Source organism: Nasonia vitripennis (assembly GCF_009193385.2).
Source record: "Nasonia vitripennis strain AsymCx chromosome 3 unlocalized genomic scaffold, Nvit_psr_1.1 chr3_random0013, whole genome shotgun sequence".
Classification (NCBI taxonomy): domain Eukaryota; kingdom Metazoa; phylum Arthropoda; class Insecta; order Hymenoptera; family Pteromalidae; genus Nasonia; species Nasonia vitripennis.
In genome coordinates, this window is record NW_022279633.1 from 48,348 (window position 1) to 65,347 (window position 17,000).

A 17,000-nucleotide genomic window follows, 5' to 3' on the forward strand; every position below is an offset into this window, starting at 1 on the left:
CTCTAGTTCAAAAAGCCACATTATCGGAAACTCTCGTGTTGTTTTCTGTCTCCTCCGCCCCGATCCACCAACAACCCTACTTGAATATTCCAAGAGGATAATTAATAACATTAATATATTTAATTTACTACCAGTTGAAGAAATTAGAGTTATTAATAAATGCCCTGCAATTATATTAGCAGATAATCGAACTGCTAAAGTAATTGGACGAATAATATTACTAATTGACTCAATTAATACTATAAAAGGTATTAGGAGGTTTGGTATCCCTTGAGGGACTAAATGAGTAAATATAAAATTAGTATTAATTATTCAACCAAATAATATTATTATAATTCATACTGTTAAATATAAAGTTATTCTTATTGTTAAGTGTCTAGTAGAAATGTAAATATACGGGTATAATCCTATAAAATTATTTAATATAATTATTATAAATAATCTAATAAATATAATTATATTAATTACATTAATTTTATTATTTAATAATATAAAAAATTCATTAATTAAATATTTAATTAAATTGATATATAAAAAATTTCAACGAGATGGAATCAATCAAAATAAATTTGGATAGAATAAAATAATATAAATTGATCTAATTCAATTTAGCGAAAGGTTTATTGAAGTAGAAGGATCAAAAATAGAAAATAAATTTATTATCATTTATTAAAAAATAAATATATATTTTTACTTAACATATTAAAATTAATTCTAAAATAAATAATTAAATAGTATATTATTAATATACTAACAACTAATAATATAATAATATATACATATAAGGTGAGTCATATTATTGGTCTTATTTGTGGTATGAAAAAGATAATAAAAAAATTAATAATTTTAATTTGACAAATTAAGGTTATTCTTTAACTAATCTTTTACTCAATTGATATCTTAAGGGTAAGAATTGATTTTTTAAATCAAAATATAGTAATAATTAGCAAATTACTTCAATTGAATTATTTAATTTTCATTCAAATAATAAATATATTTATTTAGTGGATTCTAATACAATAGGTATAAAACTATGATTTACTCCACAAATTTCAGAACATTGTCCAAAGAAAATACCAGGTCGTTTTATTATACATCTAATTTGATTAATTCAACCAGGTACTGCATCTACTTTTAAACCTAATGAAGGGATCGTAAAAGAGTGAATTACATCAGACGAATTAATTAGTATTCGAATTTGAGTATTATAAGGTAATACTATTCGATTATCTACATCCAATAAACGAAAGATATTATTATTTTTAATTATAAAAGAATCAAAATTAATTATTTTAAAATCATTATATTCATATCTTCAATATCATTGGTGACCAATAATTTTAATGGTAATATTTGGGAAATTGGTCTCATCAGTTAAGTATAAAATTTTTAAGGACGGGATTGCTAAAAAAATTAATAAAATATAATAGGAATAATAGTTCAAATAATTTCAATTATTTGTCCTTCTAATAAATTACGATTAATTAATTTATTATTTATTATAAATCCGATTATGTAAAGAATTAAGGAAATAATTATTATAATAATTAATATAGCATGATCATGGAATATAATTATATTTTCTATAATTGGTGAATTAGCATCTTGGAATATAATTTGACTTCATAAAGAAATTTTTTAAAATAATTAATAAATTATATAAATAGAATTTAAATCTATTGCACTATTCTGCCATTATAAAAATTTAAATAAATTTTAGGGATTTCGTTAAAAGAATGGTAACTGGGGGGATAAGCTATAACTCATTCAATTGAATTATTTATATTTTTTATAAAAATAACAATTCGTTGAAAGATAATTCTTTCTCATAAAATAAAAAAAAATATATTGTTCTAAACATAGAAATTAGTCTTCCTATTTTTTTTTTTTTACATGGCATTTGGAACTCGAAAGTTCATCGCCTCATCTACGCAAGCCTTCCACGCTGCCCTATCTTGTGTCAACCCCACCCAAGATGCACCTCTCCGATCGACACCCACCCGTCCTATTTCTACTAGATCCGCTTTTACGTTGTCCTCCCATCTACGTCTAGGTCTACCTAGAGATCGCGTTACCATCGGCCTGCCCTTCATGACACGCGCTGCCGTACGGTCGTCTCCCATTCTCGCTACGTGCCCTGCCCATCCCAATCTGCGCGATTTTATTATTCTGTTAATATTTGGTGACGCGTACAGATTGTGTAACTCATCATTGTGTAGTCTCCTCCATTCCCCGGTTTCCTCATCTTTCTTCGGCCCGTATATTTTTCGCAAGACTTTATTTTCAATTACCCTAAAACGGTTGTCCGCCTGCTTAGTGAGAGCCCACGTTTCGCATCCGTACAGAACCACCGGCAGTATTATTGTCCTGTATATTCTTATTTTAACGTTTTTAGACAACAGCCTCGACTTAAGTAAATTACTCACGGCGTAGAAGCAAGCATTACCCGAATGGAGTCTCTTATTTATTTCGACATTAATCTCGTTTCTATCATTTATGGTCGTACCCAGATACCTGAATTCGCTAACCTTTTCAAAAGTAAAATTCCCAACTCTGAGATCTTCCTCCCCTCTGCAGATGCCTAGCTTATCCACAATCATGTACTTTGTTTTTGATTCACTCACTTCTAACCCTGTATACTCCACCGCTTTTATGAGGATTTCCGCGTTTCTTGCTACCGTTTCCCTACAATCCCCCAGTATATCCAAATCATCTACGTAGCCTAGTATCTGCGTTGTTCCATTAAGCGTTGCGCCCAGCTGGCTAACCTGCATTTTTCTAACGGCATACTCTAACGTTAAGTTGAAAAGCACCGTAGAGAGCCCATCCCCTTGTTTTAAACCATCGCGTATCATGAAGGGTTCTGATACATTACCGCCTACTCGGACCTTTCCCGTGCTTCCGTTCAGACATATTTGAATTAATCTCACGAGTTTTTTCGGTACACCGAGAAGTACTAGAATTCGATACATTTTGCTTCGCTTAATAGAGTCGTACGCTTTTTTAAAATCTATAAATAGTTGGTGTATGGTTTCGCAAAATTCCCACTTTTTCTCTAACAACTGTCTTATGGTAAACATTTGATCGCTCGTCGATCTGTTGCGCCGAAATCCGCACTGATGATCTCCTACTATATCTTCCGCGAATGGAGTGAGTCTAGCTTGTATTACGTTTGACAGAACATTGTAGCACGTTGCTAAAAGTGAAATACCCCTATAGTTATTGCAGTCTGTCTTATCCCCCTTTTTAAAAATCGGTATAATGGTATTGTTTCATTTTTCCAGATGGCACATACTAGTTTATAGATTTTGAAAGTGAGCTCGACGCCCCCATATTTGAGTAACTCAGCTGGTATAGAGTCATTTCCCGCGGCTTTGTTGTCTTTTAGTTTTTTAATCGCGGCTTCTACTTCTTGGTAGCTCGGTTCCTCCACGTGGGGTTCAGCAGTGTGAATTTCGTCCCCTAATTCTTCGCTATTTTCGTGCACGTTTAATAATTTATCGAAATAATTTTTCCACAGTGACAGTAATTCGTTGTCATTTGTTACGAGGTCCCCGTTTTCGTCCTTCATCAATTGTGCTCTACTCCTAAAACCGTTTCTGATGGCGTTAATCCCTCTGTACATTTCGCGGGGGTTATTTTCCTTACTGTTAGTTTCTATTCTCCTAATAAGATTCTTTTGATACTCCCGCTTCTTATTTCTGTAGATCGCGCTCGTCTGTTTCCTTACGTTAGAATACTCTTCTACGGTCCTATCGCTTCTATTTTGTAAGCTATCTAATTTAGCCTTTTTGCGCCTTTCAAACCAGAGTTCGCACTCTTCGTCAAACCATGGTTTGCTCTTTGGCTTTTTCTTTTCACCCAGTACTTTATTCGCGGCCTCTTTTACCGTTTTTTCGATGTCCCCCCATAAGCTATTCGGTTCGTCATTCCCCTCCGGCGATGTGTTTGCTTCTTCAAGTGCCTGAAACCTGTTATTAATTTCTATCTGGTACCTAATTCGCTCTGTTCTATCTCGTAGTTTCTCAATATCGAAGCTTTCTACCTTGTTTGCTCGCTTACTATTTTGATTCGCTACTAGTCTAGCTCTTAATTTGGCTACTACTAGGAAGTGGTCCGAGTCGCTATCTGCCCCTCTGTAAGCCCTTACGTCAAGAACATTAGTATGACGTCTTTTTTCAATGAGGAAATGATCAATTTGGTTCTGTGTGGCCCCGTCCGGCGATGTCCACGTTGCCTTGTGTATGTTCTTGTGCTTAAAACACGTAGTTTTGATTATAAGATCTTTTGCCGCCGCGAAATTTATGACCCTAATACCGTTATCATTGCTGGCTTCATGCAGGCTTTCCTTCCCTATAGTAGGCCTAAACATTTCCTCCCTACCTATTTTAGCATTGAAATCGCCTAATACTATTCTTGTGTCATAAGACGCGAAGTGGTCGATTACCTGCTATAAAGTTTCATAATAGAGATCCTTAGCTTCTTCTTCTTTGTCCTCCGTAGGACAGTGTACATTAATAAATACATATCTATACCATTCACCTTCGATAATGATGTACGAGAGCCTATCATTGACGGATTTGAAACTTTTAACCGAATGTATGATGCTTTTGCTTACGAGAAATCCGGTGCCTAGAGATCCCCCACTCCCGGCCCCATATAGGTACGTGAAGTTATCCGATGCTAGTACTCCGCCATCTGGCCACCGCGATTCCTGTATTGCTACCAAATCTAGATTGTAATTAGTCTTCCTATAGAAGAAATAATGTTTCAACAAATATAAGAATCAGGATAATCAGAATATCGACGGGGTATTCCTCTTATTCATAAAAAATGTTGAGGGAAAAAGGTTATATTAACTCCTAAAAATATTATAATAAATTGAATTTTTAATCATTTTTGATTTATTGATAATCCAAATATTATTGGATATCAATAAATAAACCTTCCAAAAATTGCAAATACTGCTCCTATAGATAATACATAATGAAAATGAGCAACTACATAGTAAGTATCGTGTAAAATAATATCAATTGAAGAGTTTGATAAAAATAATACCAGTTAAACCCCCTACAGTAAATAAAAAAATAAATCCCAATAATCATAAATTAGTTACATTAAATTTAATTTTTATCCCATTTATAGACGCTAATCATCTGAAAATTTTAATTCATGTAGGAACAGCAATAATTATTGTAGCCGAAGTAAAATATGCTCGAGTATCTACATCTATACCGACAGTAAATATATGATGAGCTCAAACAATAAATCCTAATAATCCAATAGAAATTATTGCATAAATTATCCCTATTGCACCAAATATTTCTTTTTTTATTCTTTCATTACTAATTATATGGTAAATTAATCCAAATCCTGGTAAAATTAAAATATAAACTTCTGGATGCCCAAAAAATCAAAATAAATGTTGGTAAAGAATAGGATCCCCCCTCCTGCAGGATCGAAAAATGAAGTATTTAAATTACGGTCAAATAATAACATAGTAATTGCTCCTGCTAAACGACTAATGGCCAACGTGCGCGGGCCTAGACCATCTGTTAGGCGGCTTCTGATGGCGACCACAAACTCCATCCTGCTTTATGGAGCGGAGGTGTGGGCCGACGCTATGGAAGTAAAGAAATATAGGAAGCAAATAACGGCGGTACAGTGCAGAGGCGCACTGAGAGTTGCTTGCTCCTACCGAACGGTTTCGGGAGAGGCAGTAATGATAATCGCGGGAGTGATCCCCGTGGATCTGCTTGCGATTGAGCGAAAGCGGATCTACAAGAGACGTAACGAGGCAAATAAGGTAACCATTGCCACCGAAGAACGCGATCGGACGATGCGAAAGTGGCAGGAGCGATGGAACGAGTGCCACCAAGCGAAATGGACCAAAACAATGATAAAGGAGGTAGATCCGTGGATGAAGCGGAGGTGGGGCGAGGTCAATTTCTACCTTACCCAGTTCCTCTCCGGACACGGATACTTTAGGAGTTACCTGTTCGCGATGAACAGAGTCGCAACACCGGGGTGTAAATACTGCGGTGACGAACGGGACGAAGTGAGACACACGTTCTTTGACTGCCCTCGCTGGGCCGAAAGACGTAGAGAGCTAGAGTTGACGATAGGGGCGCTCACGCCTGAGACAGTAGTAGGAACGATGCTTGAAAGCAAGCAGAAATGGGACGAGATAACGGCGTACATGGAGGCGATTCTCCGCGCGAAAAACAATGACGGGTGTCTGAAAGACTAGTTGACGGCTAGAATAGCATAAGACAGGCGACCCCTCCGAAGGAATGCGAAGGCGGCTACCGGGGGGGGGGGGGGGGTGTTTCGCTGCCATTGAAAGGTGGAGTTTTAGTGGGTATGCCTGACGTCTGTCCTGCGTCAGGAGAGTCCCACACACGGGGAGTCTCGCACGGCTCCTGTCATGGTGCATTAAACATTTCTCCAACTCTCCGGATAAACAAAAAAAAAAAAAAAAATTGCTCCTGCTAAAACTGGTAAAGATAATAGTAATAAGATTGCAGTTAATAATATAGATCAAGCAAGTAGGGGAATATTCTCAATTTTATAAATTTTTATATTTAATACTGTAGTAATAAAATTAATTCTTCCTATAATTGAAGAAATACCAGCAATGTGAAGTGAAAAAATAGATAAATCTACTGATGGACCACTATGGGATAAATTAGAAGATAAAGGTTGGTAAACAGTTCATCCAGTTCCAGTTCCAGATCCAATAAATATACTTGAGATTAGTAAAATTAATCTAGGGGGTAGTAACCAAAATCTTATATTATTTATTCGAGGAAAAGCTATATCTGGAGCTCCTAAAATTAATGGAACTAAATAATTTCCAAATCCTCCTATTATAACAGGTATAACAAAAAAAATTATAGTAAATGCACGAGTAGTAACAATAGAATTATAAATTTGATCATTTCCAATTAAAGATCCTGGATTACCTAATTCTATTCGAATGATTATTCTTATTGATAATCCTAACACTCCTGATCATATACCAAAAATAAAATATAAAATTCCAATAAATTTATGATTAGTAGAAAAAAATCATATTTTCATATTTATATAGTTTAAATAAAACCTTATATTTTCATTATAAAGATAAATATTATCTTAATATCTTCAATATTAAATTAATTTTTAAATAAACTATATAAATATTATAATAACATTAATATAATTACCAATAAAATTACTATATTAAATATTATCAATATTATATTATTATTATTATTAATGAAAATATCTAAATTATTTATTTTTATAATTAAAGAATTTTTAAAAAATATTTCTCTTCAGCCTTTATCATAATAATTTAAATATTTTTTTGAAAAATTTATAGGAACAATAATAAATATCGGAATAAAATTATATAAAAATCATATTTTTCCAAAAAAAAAACTTTAAAAAATATATAATTTTAAAATTTTTAATATTATTTATTAGTTTATTAATAATAATACTACAAATCAAAATAATAGAAGTTTTTTCTATAGTATTTAAAAATAAATTTTCAATATTATTAAAAACAAGAAAATTTATTAAATATCCATAAAAAATTGATATAATTATTAATAAAATTATAGAATAATTTATTAGCTTATATTCTTTAATATTGTTAAATCTATTACAATTTAAAATTTTAAATAATAAATAATAAATTAATCGAATTCTATATATGACACAGTTATTCTAGTACTAATAACTACAAAGAAATAAATAATGAAATTATTATTATTTATAAATATATTTTCTAAAATTTGATCTTTAGAATAAAATCCTGATATAAAAGGTATACCGCATAAAGATAAATTTGAAATTATTAATATTCTAAAAGTTAAAGGTATAAAATATTTTAATTTACCTAAGAATCGGATATCTTGATAATTTAATATTCTGTGGATTAAGATCCCTGAACATATAAATATTATAGATTTAAATATTGCATGAGTAATTAAGTGAAAATATGATAATTCTCAATTTTTAAAGGCAAAGATTAATATTATTAATCCTAATTGAGATAAAGTAGAAAAAGCAATAATTTTCTTTATATCATATTCAAAATTAGCAGAAAATCCTGCTATTATTATTGTTAATAATCTGACTACTATAACAATATTTATAATATATTTATTTTTATAAAAAAATTTATATTTACAATATTTATAATTATTACATTTCATTCTATAAAGTAAATTATTTTGTTTAGTAATATAAATATTCTGATTATTATAATTATTCTTCTAATTATTAAAAATAGTATACTACTGATATAATATAATATAATTATTTAAAGTAATTTTATCACAAATTCGATAATTATTTAAAGTAATTTTATCACAAATTCGATTCCACAAATCAATATTTTTATTAAATTATTTAAATAAATAAATAATTCAATTTTTATAATAATTAAATTTAAGGGTACTCAATGTAATAACAATAATAAATATTCATTTACATTATTAATACTTATTTTGTTGGCTAAAGAATTATAATTACCATGTTGAGAATAGGAGAATATGTATAATGAATATATTGAACTTCAATATATTCTAATTATTAATAAATAAATAGAATTATTTGATCAATTTAATATAATATTAATGATTATGATTTTTCTTAATAAATTTAAAGAAATAGGAGAGGATATATTACAGATACAAAATAAAAATCATCATATTGCTAAAGTAGGAAACATATTTATTATACCTTTATTAATAAATATATTTCGTCTTTTTGAGCATTTATAAGATAAATTTACGAAAATAAATAACGCAGAAAGATCAATACTTTTATCATTTATTTAAATTGAGTAATTTAAATCTATCATTTCCGTAGGAACGAATTAAAATAATTAATATTGATAAACCTAAAACCCTTTCACACACTACAAATACTAAATAAAATAGTACTATAATTATAGAATTATTTAATATTGTTAAGTTTCTTAATAGTATTAATAAACTTTATATTAGAAATTCTAAACAAATTAAATTCATTAAAATTTGATTACATAAATATACAAATATTAATCTTGATATAATAAATATAATAATATAAAAATAAGTATTTAAGTAAATAACTATTAATTTAATTAAAAATATTAATTTTGTAAATTAATAATAAGAAAGATATTCTTATAGTTATTCAAAAAAAGTAATAAACATTATATCTTTAATCTCCAAAATTAATATTTTCATAAACTATTTTTTGAATAATTTATGATAAAAACAATGGTTACTATTCAAATTTATTATATTATTTTAATAATTTTTATTAGTATACTGATTATTTCTCTTCCATCTTATAATAAAAATATTCATCCTTTAATTTTTGCTTATTGTTACTAATATTAACTATCTTTAATTCAATAAATATCAATTTGTTAAATTACACTCATTGATTTTCTTATATTTTATTTTTAATTATAATTGGTGGAATAATAATTATGTTTTTATATTTTACTACATTTAATAATAATATAAAAATAAAAATTAATTGAATAATATTTCTTTCCTTCACTATTAAATTAATAATATTATTAATATTTATTATTATAATATTATTAATAAATAATATTTTCCTACCTTGGAATAATAAAATTATAGAATTTCTTTTTATTAATAGAATTTATAATAATATTAATTATATATTTACATATAATAAAAATATTAGAATAATGATTTCAATATTATATTTATTAATATGTTTAACTATAATTGTATAAATTACTATTAATGATAAATTAACCTTACGAAAAATTAATTAATATGAAAAAATCAGTATTTAAAAAATATATATTAATAAATATTATTTATAATTCTTTAATTAGCTTACCCACTCCAATTAATATTTCTATTTGATGAAATGTTGGATCTTTATTAGGTTTATGTTTAATAATTCAAATTATTTCAGGATTTTTTTTATCAAAACATTATACTCCAAATATTATTATAGCATTTGATAGAATTATTCATATTATTCAAGATGTAAATTATGGATGATTATTTCGATTATTACACATAAATGGAGCGTCTTTTTTTTTATTTGTATATTTATTCATATTGGTCGTGGTTTATATTATAATTCATTTACTATATTAATAACATCAATAATAGGGGTATTCATTTTTTTACTTACTATAGCTACTGCATTTATAGGGTATGTTTTACCTTGAGGGCAAATATCATTTTGAGGAGCTACTGTCATTACTAATTTAGTTTCTGCTATTCCTTATATTGGAGAACATATCGTACTATGATTATGAGGAGGGTTTTCTGTAAATGATGCTACTTTAAATCGATTTTATTCATTTCCTTTTATTATACCTTTTAGAGTAATAATATTAGTAATTATTCATTTAATTTTTTTGCATGAGTCATGCTCTAATAATCCAAGAGGATTGAATAGAAATATAAATAAAATTTCTTTCAACCCTTATTTTATTATTAAAGATTTAGTTGGATTTATTATTATATTAACCTTTTTATTAATAATTTGTTTAATAAATCCTTATATTTTATCTGATCCAGAAAATTTTAATATAGCTAATTCTATAATTACTCCTATTCATATTCAACCAGAATGATACTTTTTATTTGCTTATGCAATTTTACGATCTATTCCTAATAAGTTAGGAAGGGTATTAGCATTATTAATATCAATTTTAATTTTATTAATTCTTCCTTTTAATAAAATTTATAAAATAAAGGGATTTAAATTTTATTATTTTAATAAAATTATATTTTGGATATTCATTAATTTATTTGTTATACTTACTTGGATTGGAGCACGACCTGGTGATGATCCTTATATTTTGATTGGTCAAACATTGTCTATTATATATTTCTTATATTTTTCTTAAGTCCAATAATAGCAAAACAAATAGATTTAATATTATATAATTAATTATTTAGCTTATTAATAGTTTATGATTTGAACTCATAAGAAAGAAGTAAATTCTTCTAGTAATTTATTATAATAATATTTTAATTAAAATTTAATTTATTAATATTATAAATTAAAAATCCTTATTGTTTATATTAAAATTAAACTATTAATTTTGAATATGTTAGAATTTCCGCACTAACCTCGAAACACATTCAATTTTGATCACAATCGAAGGAATGTCCAGGTTTAACGGATTCGGAAGTAGTATCAAATGTTATTCCATCAAAACCTGCAGGTAGTTTTGTGAAACCATGAGATTGATGTCAAATTTAACTTTACTTACTTCCTTCAACCTACACTCACGACCGGATTAGCGAGTAAACCACGACGCTGAATTTCCGCACTAACCTCGAAACACCTTCAATTTTGATCACAATCGAAGGAATGTCCAGGTTTAACGGATTCGGAAGTACTATCAAATGTTATTCCATCAAAACCTGCAGGTAGTTTTGTGAAACCATGAGATTGATGTCAATATTAACCTTACTTATTTCCTTCAACCCACACTCACGACCGGATTAGCGAGTAAACCACGACGCTGATTTTCCGCACTAACCTCGAAACACCTTCAATTTTGATCACAATCGAAGGAATGTCCAGGTTTAACGGATTCGGAAGTAGTATCAAATGTTATTCCATCAAAACCTGCAGGTAGTTTTGTGAAACCATGAGATTGATGTCAAATTTAACTTTACTTACTTCCTTCAACCTACACTCACGACCGGATTAGCGAGTAAACCACGACGCTGAATTTCCGCACTAACCTCGAAACACCTTCAATTTTTATCACAATCGAAGGAATGTCCAGGTTTAACGGATTCGGAAGTACTATCAAATGTTATTCCATCAAAACCTGCAGGTAGTTTTGTGAAACCATGAGATTGATGTCAATATTAACCTTACTTATTTCCTTCAACCCACACTCACGACCGGATTAGCGAGTAAACCACGACGCTGATTTTCCGCACTAACCTCGAAACACCTTCAATTTTGATCACAATCGAAGGAATGTCCAGGTTTAACGGATTCGGAAGTAGTATCAAATGTTATTCCATCAAAACCTGCAGGTAGTTTTGTGAAACCATGAGATTGATGTCAATATTAACCTTACTTATTTCCTTCAACCCACACTCACGAACGGATTAGCGAGTAAACCAAGACGCTGAATTTCCACACTAACCTCGAAACACCTTCAATTTTGATCACAATCGAAGGAATGTCCAGGTTTAACGGATTCGGAAGTAGTATCAAATGTTATTCCATCAAAACCTGCAGGTAGTTTTGTGAAACCATGAGATTGATGTCAAATTTAACTTTACTTACTTCCTTCAACCTACACTCACGACCGGATTAGCGAGTAAACCACGACGCTGATTTTCCGCACTAACCTCGAAACACTTTCAATTTTGATCACAATCGAAGGAATGTCCAGGTTTAACGGATTCGGAAGTAGTATCAAATGTTATTCCATCAAAACCTGCAGGTAGTTTTGTGAAACCATGAGATTGATGTCAAATTTAACCTTACTTATTTCCTTCAACCCACACTCACGACCGGATTAGCGAGTAAACCACGACGCTGATTTTCCGCACTAACCTCGAAACACCTTCAATTTTGATCACAATCGAAGGAATGTCCAGGTTTAACGGATTCGGAAGTAGTATCAAATGTTATTCCATCAAAACCTGCAGGTAGTTTTGTGAAACCATGAGATTGATGTCAAATTTAACTTTACTTACTTCCTTCAACCTACACTCACGACCGGATTAGCGAGTAAACCACGACGCTGAATTTCCGCACTAACCTCGAAACACCTTCAATTTTTATCACAATCGAAGGAATGTCCAGGTTTAACGGATTCGGAAGTACTATCAAATGTTATTCCATCAAAACCTGCAGGTAGTTTTGTGAAACCATGAGATTGATGTCAATATTAACCTTACTTATTTCCTTCAACCCACACTCACGACCGGATTAGCGAGTAAACCACGACGCTGATTTTCCGCACTAACCTCGAAACACCTTCAATTTTGATCACAATCGAAGGAATGTCCAGGTTTAACGGATTCGGAAGTAGTATCAAATGTTATTCCATCAAAACCTGCAGGTAGTTTTGTGAAACCATGAGATTGATGTCAAATTTAACTTTACTTACTTCCTTCAACCTACACTCACGACCGGATTAGCGAGTAAACCACGACGCTGAATTTCCGCACTAACCTCGAAACACCTTCAATTTTTATCACAATCGAAGGAATGTCCAGGTTTAACGGATTCGGAAGTACTATCAAATGTTATTCCATCAAAACCTGCAGGTAGTTTTGTGAAACCATGAGATTGATGTCAAATTTAACTTTACTTACTTCCTTCAACCTACACTCACGACCGGATTAGCGAGTAAACCACGACGCTGAATTTCCGCACTAACCTCGAAACACCTTCAATTTTTATCACAATCGAAGGAATGTCCAGGTTTAACGGATTCGGAAGTACTATCAAATGTTATTCCATCAAAACCTGCAGGTAGTTTTGTGAAACCATGAGATTGATGTCAATATTAACCTTACTTATTTCCTTCAACCCACACTCACGACCGGATTAGCGAGTAAACCACGACGCTGATTTTCCGCACTAACCTCGAAACACCTTCAATTTTGATCACAATCGAAGGAATGTCCAGGTTTAACGGATTCGGAAGTAGTATCAAATGTTATTCCATCAAAACCTGCAGGTAGTTTTGTGAAACCATGAGATTGATGTCAATATTAACCTTACTTATTTCCTTCAACCCACACTCACGAACGGATTAGCGAGTAAACCAAGACGCTGAATTTCCACACTAACCTCGAAACACCTTCAATTTTGATCACAATCGAAGGAATGTCCAGGTTTAACGGATTCGGAAGTAGTATCAAATGTTATTCCATCAAAACCTGCAGGTAGTTTTGTGAAACCATGAGATTGATGTCAAATTTAACTTACTTACTTCCTTCAACCTACACTCACGACCGGATTAGCGAGTAAACCACGACGCTCATTTTCCGCACTAACCTCGAAACACTTTCAATTTTGATCACAATCGAAGGAATGTCCAGGTTTAACGGATTCGGAAGTAGTATCAAATGTTATTACATCAAAACCTGCAGGTAGTTTTGTGAAACCATGAGATTGATGTCAATATTAACCTTACTTATTTCCTTCAACCCACACTCACGAACGGATTAGCGAGTAAACCAAGACGCTGAATTTCCACACTAACCTCGAAACACCTTCAATTTTGATCACAATCGAAGGAATGTCCAGGTTTAACGGATTCGGAAGTAGTATCAAATGTTATTCCATCAAAACCTGCAGGTAGTTTTGTGAAACCATGAGATTGATGTCAAATTTAACTTTACTTACTTCCTTCAACCTACACTCACGACCGGATTAGCGAGTAAACCACGACGCTGAATTTCCACACTAACCTCGAAACACCTTCAATTTTGATCACAATCGAAGGAATGTCCAGGTTTAACGGATTCGGAAGTAGTATCAAATGTTATTCCATCAAAACCTGCAGGTAGTTTTGTGAAACCATGAGATTGATGTCCAATTTAACCTTACTTATTTCCTTCAACCCACACTCACGAACGGATTAGCGAGTAAACCACGACGCTGAATTTCCGCACTAACCTCGAAACACCTTCAATTTTTATCACAATCGAAGGAATGTCCAGGTTTAACGGATTCGGAAGTAGTATCAAATGTTATTCCATCAAAACCTGCAGGTAGTTTTGTGAAACCATGAGATTGATGTCAAATTTAACCTTACTTATTTCCTTCAACCCACACTCACGACCGGATTAGCGAGTAAACCACGACGCTGATTTCCGCACTAACCTCGAAACACCTTCAATTTGATCACAATCGAAGGAATGTCCAGGTTTAACGGATTCGGAAGTAGTATCAAATGTTATTCCATCAAACCTGCAGGTAGTTTGTGAAACCATGAGATTGATGTCCAATTTAACCTTACTTATTTCCTTCAACCCACACTCACGAACGGATTAGCGAGTAAACCACGACGCTGAATTTCCGCACTAACCTCGAAACACCTTCAATTTTTATCACAATCGAAGGAATGTCCAGGTTTAACGGATTCGGAAGTAGTATCAAATGTTATTCCATCAAAACCTGCAGGTAGTTTTGTGAAACCATGAGATTGATGTCAAATTTAACCTTACTTATTTCCTTCAACCCACACTCACGACCGGATTAGCGAGTAAACCACGACGCTGATTTTCCGCACTAACCTCGAAACACCTTCAATTTTGATCACAATCGAAGGAATGTCCAGGTTTAACGGATTCGGAAGTAGTATCAAATGTTATTCCATCAAAACCTGCAGGTAGTTTTGTGAAACCATGAGATTGATGTCAAATTTAACTTACTTATTCCTTCAACCTACACTCACGACCGGATTAGCGAGTAAACCACGACGCTGAATTTCCGCACTAACCTCGAAACACCTTCAATTTTGATCACAATCGAAGGAATGTCCAGGTTTAACGGATTCGGAAGTAGTATCAAATGTTATTCCATCAAAACCTGCAGGTAGTTTTGTGAAACCATGAGATTGATGTCAAATTTAACCTTACTTATTTCCTTCAACCTACACTCACGACCGGATTAGCGAGTAAACCACGACGCTGAATTTCCGCACTAACCTCGAAACACCTTCAATTTTGATCACAATCGAAGGAATGTCCAGGTTTAACGGATTCGGAAGTAGTATCAAATGTTATTCCATCAAAACCTGCAGGTAGTTTTGTGAAACCATGAGATTGATGTCAATTTAACCTTACTTATTTCCTTCAACCACACTCACGACCGGATTAGCGAGTAAACCACGACGCTGAATTTCCGCACTAACCTCGAAACACCTTCAATTTTGATCACAATCGAAGGAATGTCCAGGTTTAACGGATTCGGAAGTAGTATCAAATGTTATTCCATCAAAACCTGCAGGTAGTTTTGTGAAACCATGAGATTGATGTCAAATTTAACCTTACTTATTTCCTTCAACCCACACTCACGACCGGATTAGCGAGTAAACCACGACGCTGAATTTCCGCACTAACCTCGAAACACCTTCAATTTTGATCACAATCGAAGGAATGTCCAGGTTTAACGGATTCGGAAGTAGTATCAAATGTTATTCCATCAAAACCTGCAGGTAGTTTTGTGAAACCATGAGATTGATGTCAAATTTAACTTACTTATTTCCTTCAACCTACACTCACGACCGGATTAGCGAGTAAACCACGACGCTGAATTTCCGCACTAACCTCGAAACACCTTCAATTTTGATCACAATCGAAGGAATGTCCAGGTTTAACGGATTCGGAAGTAGTATCAAATGTTATTCCATCAAAACCTGCAGGTAGTTTTGTGAAACCATGAGATTGATGTCAAATTTAACTTTACTTATTTCCTTCAACCTACACTCACGACCGGATTAGCGAGTAAACCACGACGCTGAATTTCCGCACTAACCTCGAAACACCTTCAATTTTGATCACAATCGAAGGAATGTCCAGGTTTAACGGATTCGGAAGTAGTATCAAATGTTATTCCATCAAAACCTGCAGGTAGTTTTGTGAAACCATGAGATTGATGTCAATTTAACCTTACTTATTCCTTCAACCTACACTCACGACCGGATTAGCGAGTAAACCACGACGCTGAATTTCCGCACTAACCTCGAAACACCTTCAATTTTGATCACAATCGAAGGAATGTCCAGGTTTAACGGATTCGGAAGTAGTATCAAATGTTATTCCATCAAAACCTGCAGGTAGTTTTGTGAAACCATGAGATTGATGTCAAATTTAACTTTACTTATTTCCTTCAACCTACACTCACGACCGGATTAGCGAGTAAACCACGACGCTGAATTTCCGCACTAACCTCGAAACACCTTCAATTTTGATCACAATCGAAGGAATGTCCAGGTTTAACGGATTCGGAAGTAGTATCAA

General features: G+C 32.1%; 3 pseudogenes; all 3 read right to left on the bottom strand.

Annotated features, from left to right (window-relative positions):
• Positions 1-997: 997 nt before the first annotated feature.
• On the bottom strand, positions 998-1,629 carry LOC116416896 (annotated as a pseudogene).
• A 47-nt stretch (positions 1,630-1,676) lies between these two features.
• LOC107981457 lies at positions 1,677-7,083 on the bottom strand (annotated as a pseudogene).
• Positions 7,084-7,132: 49 nt separating this feature from the next.
• Positions 7,133-17,000, bottom strand: part of LOC116416897 — a 42,356-nt pseudogene continuing 32,488 nt past the window's right edge.